The 17,273-nt window shown below is 45.1% G+C and overlaps 1 protein-coding gene and 1 long non-coding RNA gene across 8 annotated transcripts in view; one reads left to right on the top strand and one right to left on the bottom strand.

Annotated features, from left to right (window-relative positions):
- Window positions 1–6,670, bottom strand: part of ZBTB44 (zinc finger and BTB domain containing 44) — a 72,746-nt gene extending 66,076 nt beyond the window's left edge. For 5 of the 6 annotated variants that reach the window (XR_014297095.1, XM_082660395.1, XM_082660396.1 and 2 more), the window contains exon 1: window positions 6,569–6,670. The gene's annotated coding sequence lies outside the window, so the exon portion shown is untranslated. The remainder of the gene's footprint in view (window positions 1–6,568) is intronic. The other variant, XM_082660399.1, reaches the window with a different exon arrangement.
- A 65-nt stretch (window positions 6,671–6,735) lies between these two features.
- LOC309826330 lies at window positions 6,736–16,334 on the top strand. 2 transcript variants are annotated; one of them, XR_014297096.1, is made up of 3 exons: window positions 6,736–6,816; window positions 8,515–8,677; window positions 16,137–16,334. It is a non-coding gene; the product is annotated as an uncharacterized lncRNA (long non-coding RNA). The 2 variants fall into 2 exon arrangements; XR_014297097.1 differs by lacking the exon at window positions 6,736–6,816 and adding an exon at window positions 7,264–7,633.
- Window positions 16,335–17,273: the final 939 nt, after the last annotated feature.

Below are 17,273 nucleotides of genomic sequence, written 5' to 3'. Positions count from 1 at the left end.
AATTACAGTTGGAAGAAGCCAAATTAATTAGGATCCCCCAACTAATGAAGGAAACCCCTTTACAACAGTCTTTGATGCTTGACCATTTTCAATAACAAGAGAGTTTTATCCTTTACAAGGCTAGGAAGACTTAAAGTTTAAAACCTCCAACACTGCAGACTTCCCTGGTGGCGCAGTGGTTAAGAATCCGCCTGCCAATGCAGGGGACACGGGTTTGATCCCTGGTCCAGGAAGATCCCACATGCCATGGAACAACTAAGCCCATGTGCCACAACTACTGAGCCTGCACTCTAGACCCCGTGAGCCACAACTACTGAGCGCATGTGCCACAACTACTGAAGCCTGCGTGCCTAAAGCCCGAGCTCCAGAACAAGAGAAACCACTGCAATGAGAAGCCCGCGCACCGCAACAGAGAGTAGCCCCCGGTCGATGCAACTAGAGAAACCCCATGTGCAGCAACGAAGACCCAACACAACCAAATAAATAAGTAAATAAATAAAAATTAAAAAAAAAATTAAAACCTCCAACATTTTATTAGGAAAATTTTAGATGCAATCTTCAGTGCTGCTATAGGACTAATGTCAGTCATGCACTTCCTTTAATTTGATTCATGCTGAGTGAAAATATATCCAATTTTATGACATATATTTAGTTGTGAGGTGCAGCAAAGTAGTTAAGTGAAACACTGAAGACAGACTTGAGTTTGAAACCTGGATATCCGTTTCCTTATTTGCAGATACCAGCAGCAATAACAAAGGGTTAGTGTGAGATGTGAATGAGATGATGTATGAAATGTCTAGCACAGTGCTACCTTTTTAAAAGGGCTCAACAAATGTTGGCAATTATCATCACTGTATTAGCCCACTCAGTCTACCACAATAAGCTTTAGCTGCTATGTGAGTGTATATACCTATGCTACACTTTGTGGCATTTTTTCATCACCTTATGTGTTCTAACCTTGGGTAGTATATTTTACCAAGATTAAAGACAGAATGAAGGCAAATGGGACCAAAGCATATGCATTCCTCATTTTCCCACTCCATTTCCTGAAGGAAAGAGATGTTTGCTCTATTACCAAAAGCAGTGATGGTGTACACAGAGGGAAACACACCGTGGGCACAACTTTTCCTGGGTGATAAGCAGCTTATAAACTGCATAATTGTATTCTGCTTATTTTAGACAACCACTGATTGCTCCCTTATATATTCTCATTTGTAGGCATAATTATAATTTCTATCAAATTTGCCCAATCGAAAAAAAAGTGCTATGCTCACTGATCATATATCCAAATACCTTTTATATTTGCAGATAGCATATGTATGTCAGTTTTGCTGTGTGACATATAAGTAGATGGATTCAAAAAACTCTACCAACTACATGCCCCTTTAAAGACATGGTTTTCAGAATTCCCCGGTGGCCTAGTGATTAGGTTTCCGGGCTTTCAATGCCAGGGCCCAGCGTCGGGGAACTAAGATCCCCCAAGCCTGCAGCCAAAAGGAAAAAAAAAAAAAAAAAAAAAAAATTGACCAAACAATAAAGATATGATTTTCAAAGTAAAGCTTGCAAAAACAAGCTTGAGGGCTTCCCTGGTGGTGCAGTGGTTGAGAGTCCGCCTGCCGATGCAGGGGACGCAGGTTCGTGCCCCGGTCTGGGAAGATCCCACATGCCTCGGAGTGGCTGGGCCCGTGAGCCATGGCCGCTGAGCCTGCGCGTCCGGAGCCTGTGCTCCGCAACGGGAGAGGCCACAGCAGTGAGGCCCGACTACCACAAAAAACAAAACCAAAAACAAACAAAAAAAAACAAGCTTGAAATCTACTTCTCTGCTCACCTCTGAAGATTAGTCTAGTGCTTTCTCTTTGCCAGAGGAATCGGAATTGAATTGCAAAATTTAAAAGTACTCCTTTATCGCTTCACAAAAGTAACATACTTTGCCCACTGCAGTCAAGATTTATGAGATTAGATATTAAAAGGGTTGACGAAGTTAAAGAACACTTCATCTTAAAAACTAATTTGGGTGAGTCTTCTTTAAGCATACTTTTAAAATATTATTTTGACTTTTGAACCTTGTATATATTTTATATACTCAAACATAAAAGTTTAAAAGGGAGCCCTTTTACACTGTTGGTGGGAACATAAACTAGTGCAGCCACTGTGAAGAACAGTATAGAGGTTCCTTAAAAAACTAAAAATAGAGCTAACATATGATCCTGCAATCCCACACCTGGGCATATACCCTGAGAAAACCGTAATTCAAAAAGAGTCATGGACCGCAATGTTCACTGCAGCACTGTTTACAATAGCCAGGACATGGAAGCAACCTAAATGTCCACTGACAGATGAATGGATAAAGAGATGTAGTATGTGTGTATACAAACACACACACACACACACACCCCTCCAGACACTGGAATATTACTCAGCCATAAAAAACAATAATGCCATTTGCAGCAACATATACGGACCTAGAGATTATCTAACTAAGTGAAGTAAGTCAGACAAAGACAAATATCACATGATATCACTTATATGTGGAATCTAAAAAAGTGATACAAATTAACTTATTTACAAAATACAGACTCACAAAGAAAACAAACTTACCAAAGGTTAACCAAAGGTTACCAAAGGGGGAAGGGGGGATGAAAAATTAGGGGTTTGGGATTAACAGATACACATTACTAAATATAAAATAAACAAGGACCTATGGCACAGGGAACTATATTCAGTATCTTATAATAACCTATAAAGGAAAAGAATCTGAAAAAGAATGTATGTACATCTGAATCACTTTGCTGTACACCTGAAACTAACACAACATTGTAAATCAACTACACTTCAATAAAAAGTTGTTTCTTTCTGAAAAAAAAATAAAGTTTAAAAAAGAAAACCTTAAGATAAAAAATGAAACCAGGGCTTCCCTGGTGGCGCAGTGGTTGAGAGTCCGCTGCCGATGCAGGGGACGCGGGTTCGTGCCCCGATCTGGGAGGATCCCACATGCCGCGGAGCGGCTGGGCCCGTGACCCATGGCTGCTGGGCCTGCGCGTCTGCAGCCTGTGCTCCGCGGCAGCGGTAGAGACCGCAGTGGTGAGAGGCCCGCGTACAGCAAAAACAAAACAAAACAAAACAAAAAACCAATTAACCATATCAAATTGACAGTATAACCAAACAGAGGAAAGTACTTCAAGTGACTTCTGAACACAGTAAGTACTCTGATTATACAGCCTTCATGTAATATATTCTAAGGACAAAAATAGATGCAAAGAAACCTTAAACTTTACTCAGTTTATTGTTAGTAATGATATTGGTATGATAATTTTGAAATGATTTTAAGTATACATAGTAGGATAAGGCAAGTATGTTAATTTTATTAGGAACCAAGATTTTTGTTTAAGACAAAAGAGACCAATATAGAATCAAAGAAGTTAAAGAAAAATCTGCTACGTTAAATCTGAATTGGATATCACTAAGAACTTGATTCACAAGCTAAAAACCATTTTTAGTTCTCCCCTCTGAAAGGGCCTAGAAATAGTGACACTCCAGCAGCAATGAATATGCCAAACATCCAGATCTTGGTGTCTATACACCGTTTCTCACTACAAAGAACCAAGACTCCTTAGATTAACAGCCCATTCCAGATCTGAAACAAGGAAAGTAACAAGGCAAGCCTGGGATATCCTGTGCCAGAAAGCACTCCCAGCACTAAAAAGACACAGGAGACAGCTTGAAAAGGTTCCTACTGTCCAAATTTGGGACAGTTAGATCAAGAAGAAAAACGACTGTAATGGTTATTAATAAAAATAAATAAATAAATTAAAACCCATGAGTCCATAGCGAAACTTTTAACGCAAGTTCATGTGCCTGACACACAGTGAGGCCAAACAAACTGAAACGTCGGAGTCTGGAGCAGAGAAAGGTTTACTGCAGGGCCATGCAAGGAGATGAGGTGGCTCATGCCCTAATAAGCCCCAAGCTCCCCGAAGGCTGGCGAAGTACTTTTAAAAGCCAGGTGAGGGAGGGAGGTTGCGAGGTATGTGATCAGCTTGTGCACAATTCTCCGACTGTCTGATGGTGAGGCAGCAGGGTGGTGTCACAGGGGTTAACATTATCAGTCCTTAGGCAACAGGAGGCCTGGGGCTATGTGCTCAAGGTCGCCAAGGAGTTAACATCTTCCATTTGTTGGAGGGGGGTAGGTTTACATCTGCAAAACAACTCAGGAAATGTGCATCAAACACTATTATCTAGGTACTTCAGAGAGGAGCCACAGCAGAGGATCTGGGGGAAGGCCCTCCTGGGAAGGCCCCATGGGGCCCTGCTCATTACAGTTATCCCCATAAAAAAGAAAAAAAAAAAACCCTTATTTGCCACCATTGGGGGTGACTATTGCCCCAGTATTCTTTACTCTGAATACTGATAACTGGAGGGAGGACATTAGCATTTTTAGGAGGAAGTTTAGTTCACTCCTAGTTAATGAAGGAAATCTTCCAGACAGAAAATCTCCAATAAAATAACTGATTTAAGCAAGAGTCATCAATGGGTGCTAAAATCACTGAGCAAAGGGTAGGCAGAAACAGGTATTTGCTTGGTGTCAAGGAACTACTCCAAGATCACATACAAATCACAAACAGGGAAACCACATCTTTATAACAGATCTGGTAGTCACCACTTTGATCAAGTGGTCACATTTAGTATCCTTAACAGTGTGGCAATCTGACGTTAAATACCTCCTAAATGGCATAACATGAAGTACACAGCATCATCTATTAAATATTCTTGCCAAATAAAGTTTTCCTTAAGCTACTCAAGCGTTTCTTTAGACCTAACTTCCAGTAACAGGAAATTCAGGGTGATAGAGGAATTAATTAAATGACACCATTAGGAAACAGACAAACCCAGAAGTGGGAGCATTCTATAAAGCAAGTGGTTTGGTTAATTGTCAGAATAAAAAAAGATGGGTACTCCTCTTTTAAAAAAGGACTAGAGGCGTAATCAACAAATGCAATGCTGGGGGTAGGGGTAGATTTCCCAAAAGAGACCTTGGCATACTAAGGAAATTTGCATATGGATTGTTAATTTAGAAAGGTGTTGATAATGATACTGGGGTTAGAATGTCCTTAGTTTTAGGAATCCATGCTGAAATACTGGAGTGTCATGGAGTTTGCAATTTACTTTCAAATGATTACATATTGAGACACACAGAAAGAGAGGAGAGGGGGGAAATGGCAAAAATGTCAATCACTGAATCTAGGTTCTGGGGTGTTCACTGCATTTTTCCCTCAATTTCAAAGAGACTGACATTTTTCATAATTAAGTTTAAAAAAAGTGTACCTGTACTGAGAGGAATGGTAGAAAACACATCTACACTGGAATTATATCTGGATACAAATCTCACCTCTATCACTAACTAGTTGTGTGGCCTTTTAAAGCAAGTTACTTAATATCATTTGAGTTTGTCTCATCTGTAAAACTCAAGTAATAGTATCTTAAGTCATTAGGTTGTTCTGAGAATAAAATCACATCAGATATGTAAAATGCCTAGCAGTGTTGCACACAATAAGTAAATCTGGTTTTCATAATTAATGCAATCATCCTAAAATACAAGACTACAGGAAAACATTCCTTTCATTATTGCCACATTCCATGATTAGGAAGCTACATTAGGTAAAATTAAATATCCATTGGCAGTGAAAGTGAAGTAATGGGGGTAACTGTATAAATGAAGATTTACATAATATTTTTTTAAATGCAATAATTCCGACCGAAACACTCTAGGCAAAAAAAAAACTACCTACCCAAACAACTGGTATCTATCAAATTGTGAAGTCTGCTTTTGGTATTAGCCGCTTATCCGAATAAAACAGTAAGAAAATAAGTGGAAGTTAAAGAGAATGTCTTCCTAACCAACAGAAAATCTACTTATACGTGGAAAAAAATGTAAGTTCTGGCCTTCATTTCTATAAGTCAGTCCCAATAAAGCAGACTTACTGGGCTTTACTCTAAATTCTGGTTAACCTTCATACAACTCACAAGCATGCTTCCTTTCATCAGTTCTAATGTACTCGTCATTTCACTCGCAGGTAACCCTTTTCTGGTTAGGCCAGCAGAAAATGACTAGATGCAGACTGATCCCCAGATAGGAAACAAAAAAAGGTTTTCATTTTTTGTTTTTTAAGTAAGTGCCAACCTTTTCTTCCCAGTACCAGAGAAAATAAGCAGCAGGGGAGAGGAGGGAACAGTGGGTCTCGCGCTGCGGGCTCGACCAGGTGAGACGCTAACACTCCGCCTCCTCGGGGTTAGGGTGCTGGGCACACACGCGTGCGGATGCGGGGCGTCCTGGGAGATCGGGGCAATTTCTCCTGGACGGCGGGACCCAAGGCCAGTCTCCTTCCCGAAGGCTCAGATGCCATTGAGGGGACCCTGCGGGGTGTCTCCCGGCGCGGAGGGGGTGAGGAGACCAGGCGTTCCCTTCCGTCCAGCGTCCAGATGGGGGACGCACGGCGTCAGCCCTTCGGAGGGCGCGCCCGAGGGCGCGGGCGGCGAAGAGGGGCCGGCCCTGCCCTCCCCTCCCCGTTACCTGCGGGCGGCGGTGCCAGGGCCCGGAGGCCTGCTGCTCCTCCTCCTCCTCCCCGCCAGGCTGAGGCGGCGAGGGGGTGGTGGCGACGGTGGCGGCGGCAGCCCGGGGGGAGGGGGCGGAGCGCACGGCCCGCTCCCTCTCTCCTCCCCCGGGAGGCGGAGGAGACCCTATCTCGGGCCGCCGCGCCTAGGCCCGTGGACAGCCTGCGGCAGGGGCATGGCGGCCCCGAGCAGCGGCGTGCCTGCGAGGTGGGAGAGTGCGAGGCGGCGGGAGGGGAGCGCTCTGGGGGCCTGAGGGGAGGAGCGAGGGGGCCCGGCGAGCCGCGCGCGGGCGGCCGTTGGGGGCGGTTGGCCGAGGGCAGGCGGCGGTTTGGGGAGCGAGGCGACGGCTCGCGTTTTCCCGGCGGGGCGGGGTGGGGAAGGGGAAGGGGAGTGAGGGGAGGGGAGGGGGAGGTTGGGAGGGAGCCGCCGCCGCGCGCGTGCGGGCCGGCGCCGCCGCGGTTGCCGCTCCGCTCACTCCAGCCTGTTTGGGGGCACTTTGTTTGTGTCCCACAATGCTCTGCGCGGGCGGCCGGGCTGGGGAGGGGGAGGGCAAGTGGGCGGGGCGGAGAGAGCTCGGGGGCGGGGCGCGAGCTCGGGGCGGGGAAACGCGGGTACTGCGCAGGCGCAGAGGACGCTGCTCCCGGTCGCCGTCGTCCGAGTTTGGTCTCCCGACGCACCCGCGGGTTTTGACAGGAGCCGTGCATCTTCATGCCTTCGTGAACACGTGTAGAGTTACCTTCACAGGCCGCCTAGGCCCTGGCCAATTCGCCCTTCCTCTGCCCGTCCGCTCAGCCGGCTTCCCGCTAACCTTGACAAGCATTTCTGCGCACGGTGCACGCTTCTTGCATTTTTTTTTCCTTCTTTGAACTAAAACCGAAACAAACTCCTGTTTTCTCGAGTGGTTTCTGTAGCGGCGCTGAACCGGAACACCCCAGATGCTTTCTCTCGGTGAGAGGGTGAGCTGGTAGTCAGCCCATTTCTCACACGCGGAAACTGAGGCCTGCGGAGAGGCGGCCCCGGACAGGTGAGGATGCCGTGCGCCGCTGGCTCCCGCACCCGCCTCCCCGCAGGCAGCCAAGCCCGGCCGGTGTCCGGCTCCCTGCGGCCTCTGCAGCCCGGGGCGTCCTCTCGGCGCCCGAGGATTGTTCTAGAATTTCCCTGGGCCACCCGGCGGGAGGTGCGGTTTTGAAATGACTGGAGAAATCCATCTTATTCCCCCAACACGGGGTCACCTAGAGCCGCTCCCCAAATATGCCTGTTCCTTTCACACCTGGAGTCTCATTTGGTTCCACCGCCACTAACTTGACTTTCCGGCGAGGGAGTATGCGGGGGGCTTGAGAGTTCTCGGTCAACTGCAAAATCGCGTGAAGTGTTAAAACTCCGGGACTCCAAGCCTTAGCGTCCCCGGCCCGGCGGGCGAGCGCTCGGACGGGGCCCGGTGGCCCGGAGGGGCGCCCTGGGCGGCTGGCAGAAGCGCGCCGCAGGCTAGTCGGCCGGCCGCGCTGGGGCCAAGGAGGTGCGGCCTGCAGCGCCCGGGGGGCTCCTCAGCTGCATGCTGTGTTTTCCCATGCCTTCAGGTTTTGCACGGAAAAACTTCTCCAAAGGGCTTTGTTCAAGGTGGCCGGCACCCCGTCTGAAGTAGAGTGGCGTTTTCTTCTGAAACACTTGGCAACGTCTTGCATTGATCTCACTGAGAGACAAGCACCCCAGCACCCTAGCACCCCCTCTTTCTAGCCACTGAAATCTATGTGAGAAATAAAGGCCGTAAAAAGCAACGTCAAATTGTATAGTCTTCTGCGGTTTCCAACAGATTTTCAAGTATATATAATGTTTAATCCCAACAGCAATCGTAATACGTAGGTTTTGCTGTTATTCCCACCATCATTTTTATTATTCCCATTTCAGAGATGAGGAAAGTCAGGAAGATGCGCATGAGGCCCAGAAAGTTTGTGCTGAGATTTGAAGAAGGAGAAGAAAAAGAAGGCGGAATGCTTACCCTGGAAGGGGAACGGCAGCGACAGAGCAAGTCTCAGGAAGGGCCTGGTGTGTGTTAGAGCAGGTGCACAAGGTAATACCTGGAGAAGAATCAGGGTGGGAATAAAGCAGTCAAACAAATCCCGCGGACCTCTCCTAGGGCATTTAATCGGAGAGTCGATAAGGGACCTCTAGGCAAGTCCTTACTGCTTCCCAGGGGATTGAGGTGGCAGTCCTGGCACAAAATACAGCTTTTCTTGTATTACTCTCTTGTCTTTTCTCCGTTTCCTCCCTTTTTGTACTTTTCTGTTTTTCATTTTATATTTAAAAATTATCATCTTCTCACCCCACCCCCTCCCTGGGACTGGAGGATAAATTAACCACCCAATGGCTGTGGGACCCTAAGGGCACAGGGCTAGATGGTTGGATAGGGTGTGAGAAGATATAAAAAGATTAACTTTGTAGGAGTCCTCTCCTCTGTTTTGGCTTTGGGCAGGGTCACTTTCTGTGGCATCTGCAGCGTCCCACTTTCTCCTGGGCTAGTAGAGACTTGCCCTTGGGTTGGCGGAATATATACACCTTTTTTCCACACTAGGTTAAATAATACTGCTGGGAGGATTTTATGAAACCAGAATCCTGCACACAGGTGAAACAAACAAACGGAGACAGTTATGAGGAACCTTTAATTATTAACCTGGTGTAGGTGATTCTGAGGAATTCAAATTCCAGGCGAAGAGCGTTTTATTTCAGCCCTGAGCTGTTCGGGGGGCCAAATTCTGGCAGAGATGGCACTCGCTTGTGGTAGACCATAAGGGCTGAATGGGAACTTAGTTACTTAGTCCACAACTTATTTCAGAGCAAGAACACTGGACACTTAACTGAAAGATCTCTAGTCCAACTCGGATAATTCCAATAGAGGAGAACTCACTACTGCACAAAGCAGCCTTGCTCCCCTATTAGATCATTCCAACTATATTAACAAAATTAGCCTTACTCCCCAACCCTGAAACTTGCACCTCTTCTGGTATTCCCATTTCATCATCCATCCAGTTGAGCATGTCAGCTTGGCTACTTCACTACTCTACCACATCTCAGTTCCAACCCATCAACAAGTCCTGCTGAATTCGTCCATTCCTACGACCACCATCCTAATCTTGTAACCAAGCAGGACCCCATGGGGCCTTCCCTTCCCAGGACAGGCCTTCCCCCAGATCCTCTGCTTTAGCTCCTCTCTGAAGTACCTAGATAATAGTGGATTTGATGCACATTTCCTGAGTTGTTTTGCAGATGTAAAAAAACCCCCTCTCCAACAAATGGAAGATGCTAACCTTGATCACATAGCCCCAGGCCTCCTGGAGCCTAAGGACTGATAAAGTTAACCCCTGTGACACCACCCTGCTACCTCACCATCAGACAATCAGAGAATTGATAAGCTGATAAGCTGATCACATACCCTGAGGCTCCCCCTGCCACCCTGGCTTTTAAAAGTGCTTTGCCGACCTTCGGGGAGCTCCGGGCTTTTTAGGGCATGAGCCTCCTCATCTTGCATGGCCCCGATGTTTGTTTGTTTGTTTGGCCTCACTGTGCATCGGGCACACGAACTTGCATTAACAATCTAAGACACCAACCAATACCTTGTACCCGGAGAACTGTAATACCACCTACCTGGTTTCCCGAATATACCCCCCCCTTCTCTTCACTCTCTGCATGGTAGCTGGAGTTAAAATGCATAGTGATTTTATCACACAACAATGGCTTCCTATTGTTTTTAGGATAAAATCTCAAACTTTTACCATGGCTTTCACAGCTACAAATGTGGGCCTGTTCAATACATAGCTTCAGCTTCAACTCTCATTATACTCTTTCAAGGAACATGCCAGATGCAGATTTTTTTTTCACATCTTCTAAAATGCCACACTCTTTCCTCCAGTGCACACATTACTCCCTCTGTATATGTATACATTGTTCCTTATCTAATGCCTCTCAATCCACACATCTCTTCTACATGATATATGTATTTAAAGAGAAAAACCAGGGCTTCCCGGTGGTTCAGTGGTTAAGAATCTGCCTGCCAATGCAGGGGACATGGGTTCGAGCCCTTGTTTGGGAAGATCCCATAAGCTACAGAACAAATAAGCCTGTGTGCCACAACTACTGAGCCTGCACTCTAGAGCCCACGGGCCACAACTGAGCCCATGTGCCACAACTACTGAAGCCCATGAGCCTAGAGCCCGTGCTCTGCAAGAGAAGCCACTGCAGTGAAGAAACCCGTGCACCGCAAGGAAGAGTAGCCCCTGCTCCCTGCAACTAGAGAAAGCCCGCATGCGCAGCAAGGAAGACCCAACACAGACAAAAATAAATAATTAACATAATAATAATAATAAAATAAAGAGAAAAACCACAAGCCCAAATGGCGTCACTTTTGCTAAAGCCCATGGTACCAAACCTAGATTTAATACCTGACCTAATTGCAGTTTCGACCTTTACCAGGAATGTAATCTTAATCAGCCAGTTTGGAAGTTTCTGGTCAGCAATAATAATAATCTGTCACAGGGACCCTCTCCATTCCCCACCTCATCCCGCCCCAGGAAGAAGATGCAGTCTGCATGATGAAACCCTTGCTGTCACTTCCCCCCACAGAAGAAGGTGTCCTGGCCTAAAAATAATCCTTTCTATTCTTTTATTAAACATCCCTTGCCCCCCACTTCTTCCTATAAAACCTCCCATTTTGTACAGCCCCTCAGAGCACACTTCTCATTGCTAGATGGGATGCTACCTGATTCAGGAATCGAATAAACTGAATTAGATCTTCAAATTTACTGAGATGAATTTTGTTTTTTTAACAAAATACATGAACATTATGAGATATAATTTACATACCATGCAATGCACCCATTTAAAGTGTTACAGTTCAGTGTTTTTTAGTATATGCAGAGTTGTGCAGTCATCACCACAGTCAATTTTTGAACATTCTCATAACCCCAAGAAGAAACTCTTGCCATTAGCAGTCACTCTCCCTTCCTCCCCAGCTCCTCAGCCCTAGGCAACCACTAATCTGTATACTTTCTGCTTCTACAGATTTGCCCATTCTGGACGTTTCATATAAATGGAATTCAGCTCTCTTTCTGACAACCACTCATTCAAGGCCTCCTCCCCTGTTTCCCCTGACTGTGTTAGATCCCATGGTATAGATTCTTAGAGCTCCCTGCATTTCTCCAACACTCTTCTAATTACCACTGTAGTTACCTCTTATCATTCACCACTTTAATCCCAGAGCCTAGCACAGTGTCTAGCCCATAATAGGTATTTGATAAATGTTTAAGGAATGAATCATGATTAATGAAATAAATGAATATGGGGGCCAATTTTATCAGTTAGTAGAATGGCAACTTCCCAAGACCTGTGATGTCAGGGAAGAAGCTTGTGCTTCAGTAGACTTACCCATTCTTCTCCAAGATGCCAGAATATCCACAATTAAAGTCCATCCTTTTTTTTTTTTTTTTTTTTTTTTTTTGCTGTACGCAGGCCTCTCACTGTCGTGGCCTCTCCCTGCCTCTCCACAGGCTCCAGACGCGCAGACTCAGCGGCCATGGCTCACGGGCCCAGCCGCTCCGAGGCATGTGGGATCTTCCCGGACCGGGGCACGAACCTATGTCCCCTGCATCAGCAGGCGGACTCTCAACCACTGCGCCACCAGGGAAGCCCCAAGTCCATCCTTTAAAAAAAAGTCCATCCTTTCGATTTTTTTTTTTTTAATGTTTGTAGCAGCTTTATTCATAATTGTCAAATCTGGTCACAACATCCTTTTGATTTTTGAAGACTCGTTAGATCTTTAAGATGCAACTATTGAAATACAACTCATCTTCAGATGGGGAATTGGTGGTTTAATTTTTTTTTTTAATTCAAGGAAGAAGGCGATGCTTTGGTCTCAGTGATTTGACCTTAATGCTTTTGTTTGCTCGCAGCCCACCTCGCCTCCCACCACAACACTATTTTTCTTCCTCTTCACAGGATTCACAGCCAGACTTCTCAAACCTAAATATTATCCGCACTCACTGTTCTTTGCTCTTGCTTCTCCTTCTTTACTTCTCATCCCCTCTAATTTGATCTTCCCTTGACTCTACCTTCTTACTGTCACCAATTGTTTCTATGTTGCTAATCCAGAGGATATTTATTTGCACTCTCATCTTACTGGATTTTTTGGGGGGAGGGGGTGCCACACAGCTTGTGGAATCTTAGTTCCCCGATCAGGGATTGAACCCGGGCCCACGGCAGTGAAAGCGCCCGAGTCCTAACCACCAGACCGCAAGTGAATTCCCCATCTCACTGGACTTTTGAGCAGCATTTGGACTTGTTGAGTACTCGATCAAACTTGAAACACTCCCTCCCTTGTCTTTGCTGACATTCTCAATGTGCATGCAGGGTTGAGAACTAGTGTTTATACTATCTTCCGGGACTAGTGAGCCTCAAAAATGTGGTCTCCAGACCGCAGCATTAGCGTCACCTGTCAAATTGTTAGAAATGTGAATTCTTAAGTCATATCTAGACCTACTGATTCAGAAACTCTGGGGTAGTGGCCCAGCGATCTGTGTTTAAATGAACTCTCCAGGTAATTCAGACCCTTGCTCAAGTTTAAGAACTGGTGCCCAGGCAGACCTGTCTAAACTCTGTGAGCCATTCTTTTTTTTTTAATGCACTTTTTTTTTTTTTTTTAAGAGAGACTAATGTTTATTTATTTATTTATTTTTTGCGGTATGCGGGCCTCTCACTGCTGTGGCCTCTCCCGCCGCGGAGCACAGGCTCTGGACGTGCAGGCTCAGCGGCCATGGCTCACGGGCCCAGCCGCTCCGCGGCATGTGGGATCTTCCCGGACTGGTGCACAAACCTGCGTCCCCTGCATCGGCAGGCAGACTCTCAACCACTGCGCCACCAGGGAAGCCCTTAATGCACTTTTTAAAAAATTTATTTATTTTTATTTTTGGCTGCATCGGGTGTTAGTTATGGCACATGGGCTGCTCTCTAGTTGGGGCGTGTGGGTTTTCTCTCTCTAGTTGTGGCACGTGGGCTCAGTAGTTGTGGCACGTGGGCTTAGTTGCCCTGCAGTATGTGCAATCTTATATCCCCAAGCAGGGATCGAGCCCACATCTCCTGCATTGGAAGGCAGATTCTTTACCACTAGACCACCCAAGCCATTGATTCTTAAATGCACACTGCTAGCCCATATCTCTCTGCCCAGCTCCAGATGTGCCTAACTGCCTACTAGTTCCACTTTGCTTGGTTGTCTCAGAAATACCTCAGACTCAACATGTCCAAGGTAGACGAGTGGCCTTCTTCTATAGACAGTGTTCTCGCTCACTGTTTTCTGATCACCGAAGGGTACCATTTTAGAACCAGGCACAAAAATCAGAACCCAGGGTCATCTCTGACACCTCCCTCTCTCAATTTATTATTAAATTATGTCAATTTTGCTTTCCAAATTTCTTTTAATATAAACATCTTTTTTAAAATTAATTAATTTTATTTTTGGTTGCGTTGGGTCTTCGTTTCTGTGTGAGGGCTTTCTCTAGTTGTGGCAAGCAGGGGCCAGTCTTCATAGCGGTGCGCGGGCCTCTCCCTACCGCGGCCTCTCCTGTTGCGGAGCACAGGCTCCAGATGCGCAGGCTGAGTAGTTGTGGCTCACGGGCCTAGTTGCTCTGCGGCATGTGGGATCTTCCCAGACCGGGGCTCGAACCCGTGTCCCCTGCATTAGCAGGCAGACTCTCAACCAGTGCGCCACTAGGGAAGCCCCCTTCTTCTTTATTGTGGAGAATTTCAAACATATAAAATATAGAAAGGACAGTTAAAAATATATAAACATGTACCTAACACTCAAGCCCCCGAATCCAGTCAGTGGCCAACATTGCCTCGTCCATACCCCCTTCAATTTTTTTCCCCTTCCCATATTATTTTGAAGAAAAGTCCAGATATCATATGATTTTCTATGTAAATAGTCTGTATTTCTAAAAGAGTTCAAAAAAAAACTCCCAATGCCATAATCACAAATTTAAAATAACAATGATTTCTTAATGTCATAAAATATCCTGTTACTATACACATTTCCAATAGACTCATAAATGTTCCTTTTTTTTTTAAACCAAATGTTTCAGTGAGGAACTATACTGTGTTTTGTTGGTACATTTTTTTTCTTAATTAAAAAATAAATTTTTTTGGAGTATAGTTGATTTATAATGTTGTGTTAGTTTCAGGTGTACAGCAAAGTGAATCAGTTATACATGTACATATATCCACTCTTTTTTAGATTGTTTTTGGGTTGGTACATTTTTGAAAGTCCTCTGTATTTATTTTTTCTTTCTTTGTTTTCCCGTTTTTTGTTTTTGTTTTATGGTTTTTTTGCCACGCCGCTAGGCCTGTGGGTTCTCAGTTCCCTGACCAGGGATTGAACCCGGGCCATGGTAGTGAAAGCCCAGAATTCTAATCACTAGGCCGCCAGGGAACTCCTAGTATTTTTTTTTTTTTTAATTTAAGGAAGTTAGTTGTTTGTCCTTTAGTTTTTGCCACAATCCAGATTTTGTGAGTTGCATCCCCACAGCATACTTTAATGTGTTACCTTGTCCTCTGTTATTTTCTATAAATTGGTAGTAAGATCTAGATGTATTATCAGATTCGTGTTTAATTTTTTGGCAGGATACCTTCCTAGGTGGTGGTGTATTTTTCCATTAGGAGACACACAGTGTGTGCTTGTCTCTCTTTTTGTAGTGTTAACAGCTGTTGGTGAATAATGCCTGCATCAATTCATTCATTAGGGGTTTTAAAATGGTGATATAATTCAATCATTCTTCATTTAGAAGCTACAATATTTCTACAAGGGAAATCACCCCTCTTCAATTATTTGATTACCTGTTGGTATAGTTCATGTAAGAAAGCAGGATAAATGCTTGATTCTTTCCCTTTCACTATCTCTTAACCCTGTCGACTCTCATTTTCAACTGCCACCATCCTGATCCAAAATCCTTAACCTAACCTCCAAGATCTTGAACCTTTAGTGCCCTATTCATCTTGCAAGGTCCTGAATGATCTGGTCCCTGTCTGTTTCTCCAGCCTCGTTTCCTGCTATTTTCCTCCTCCTTTTCTCACTATATCTAAGCCTCAAAAAGCTTTTGATGACCCCTCTACCTGGAAAGCTTTCTCCAATGTCCTCTTCCCTTACTAACTCTTACATTGCTTTCTTAAGGAAGGCTAGATTGGTGTTCCAGTTATAATCTCTTATACCACCTTCTACTTGTCCTTCATAACAAGTCTTATAGCTTGTATTATTTCTGTGATTATTTGTTTAATATTTGCTTCCCCCACTAAACTATAAGATCAAAAAAGTCAGGGACCTTGTCTATTTTGGTACCGTATTTTTTCCTAAGCTTAATTTAACGCTCGTAATATAGTATGTGTGCAAAAAATAAATGTTGAATAACATTGAATTGAAGTCAGATTTGGGAAAAATAAACATTTGTCTCGATTTGTAAAGAGTAAAGATAACTAACATTTTTTTTTTTTTTCAGTACGTGGGCCTCTCACTGTTGTGGCCTCTCCCGTTGCGGAGCACAGGCTCCAGACGCAGGCTCAGCGGCCATGGCTCACGGGCCCAGCTGCTCCGCAGCATGTGGGATCTTCCCGGACCGGGGCACGAACCTGCGTCCCCTGCATCGGCAGGCGGACTCTCAACTACTGCGCCACCAGGGAAGCCCGATAACGAACATTTATTGAGAACAAGGTACTCTCCTAAGTTCTTCTAATATTCATTATAACCTTATGAAGTAGATATAATTACCTGTAATTGACAGGTAAGGAACTGAAGAGACAGTAAGTTCACATAGATAGTAAATGTCAGAGTCAGGATTGAAATCTAAGCAATCTGGGGACTTCCCTGGTGGCGCAATGGTTAAGAATCTGCCTGCCAATGCAGGGGACGCAGGTTCGATTCCTGGTCTAGGAAGATCCCACATGCCGCGGAGCAACTAAGCCCGTTCACCACAACTACTGAGCCTGCACTCTAGAGCCCCAACTACTGAGTCTGTGAGCCGCAACTACTGAAGCCCATGCACCTAGAGCCCGTGCTCCGCAACATGAGAAGCCACCGCAATGAGAAGCCTGCGCATGGCAATGAAGAGTAGCCCCTGCTCGCCGCAACTAGAGAAAGCCCACTTGCAGCAATGAAGACCCAACGCAGCCAAAAATAAATAAATAAATAAAAAAGAAATCTAAGCAATCTGGCTCTAGAACCCCAGATATAAGGTTAAAACCCTAGTATACTGCAGTCTGTAAGAACAACAACACAAATGTCTACACTGGAGAGGAACTGACCTCAATTCTTTGAACCCTAAATTCAAAAATTCCAGAGAAGGGGCTTATTAGCTTAGGTCAGGTACTCATCCCTAAACCAACCAACCAAAATCAACGTGATGGGCATCATTAAGAACATGCAGCTTCTATGCCAGATATGTGGATGCAAAGAGGTAATTTCCAGAAGAAGGGGGAATACCAGGCAGGCAGTCTCATAGAGGGTACACACATATTTCTTCCCATACATCCAGTATCATAAATTCCCTTGTCCAACATAATGCACTTTTCCCACATAGAACAACAGATACCTTGCCTCCTCAGTGAGAAGCTATTCAAAGACATAGCTAGCTACCACA

The sequence above is a fragment of the Grampus griseus genome (assembly GCF_964374135.1).
Source record: "Grampus griseus genome assembly, chromosome: 8".
Taxonomy (NCBI): Eukaryota; Metazoa; Chordata; class Mammalia; order Artiodactyla; family Delphinidae; genus Grampus; species Grampus griseus.
This window is presented reverse-complemented; position numbering and strand designations above follow the sequence as displayed.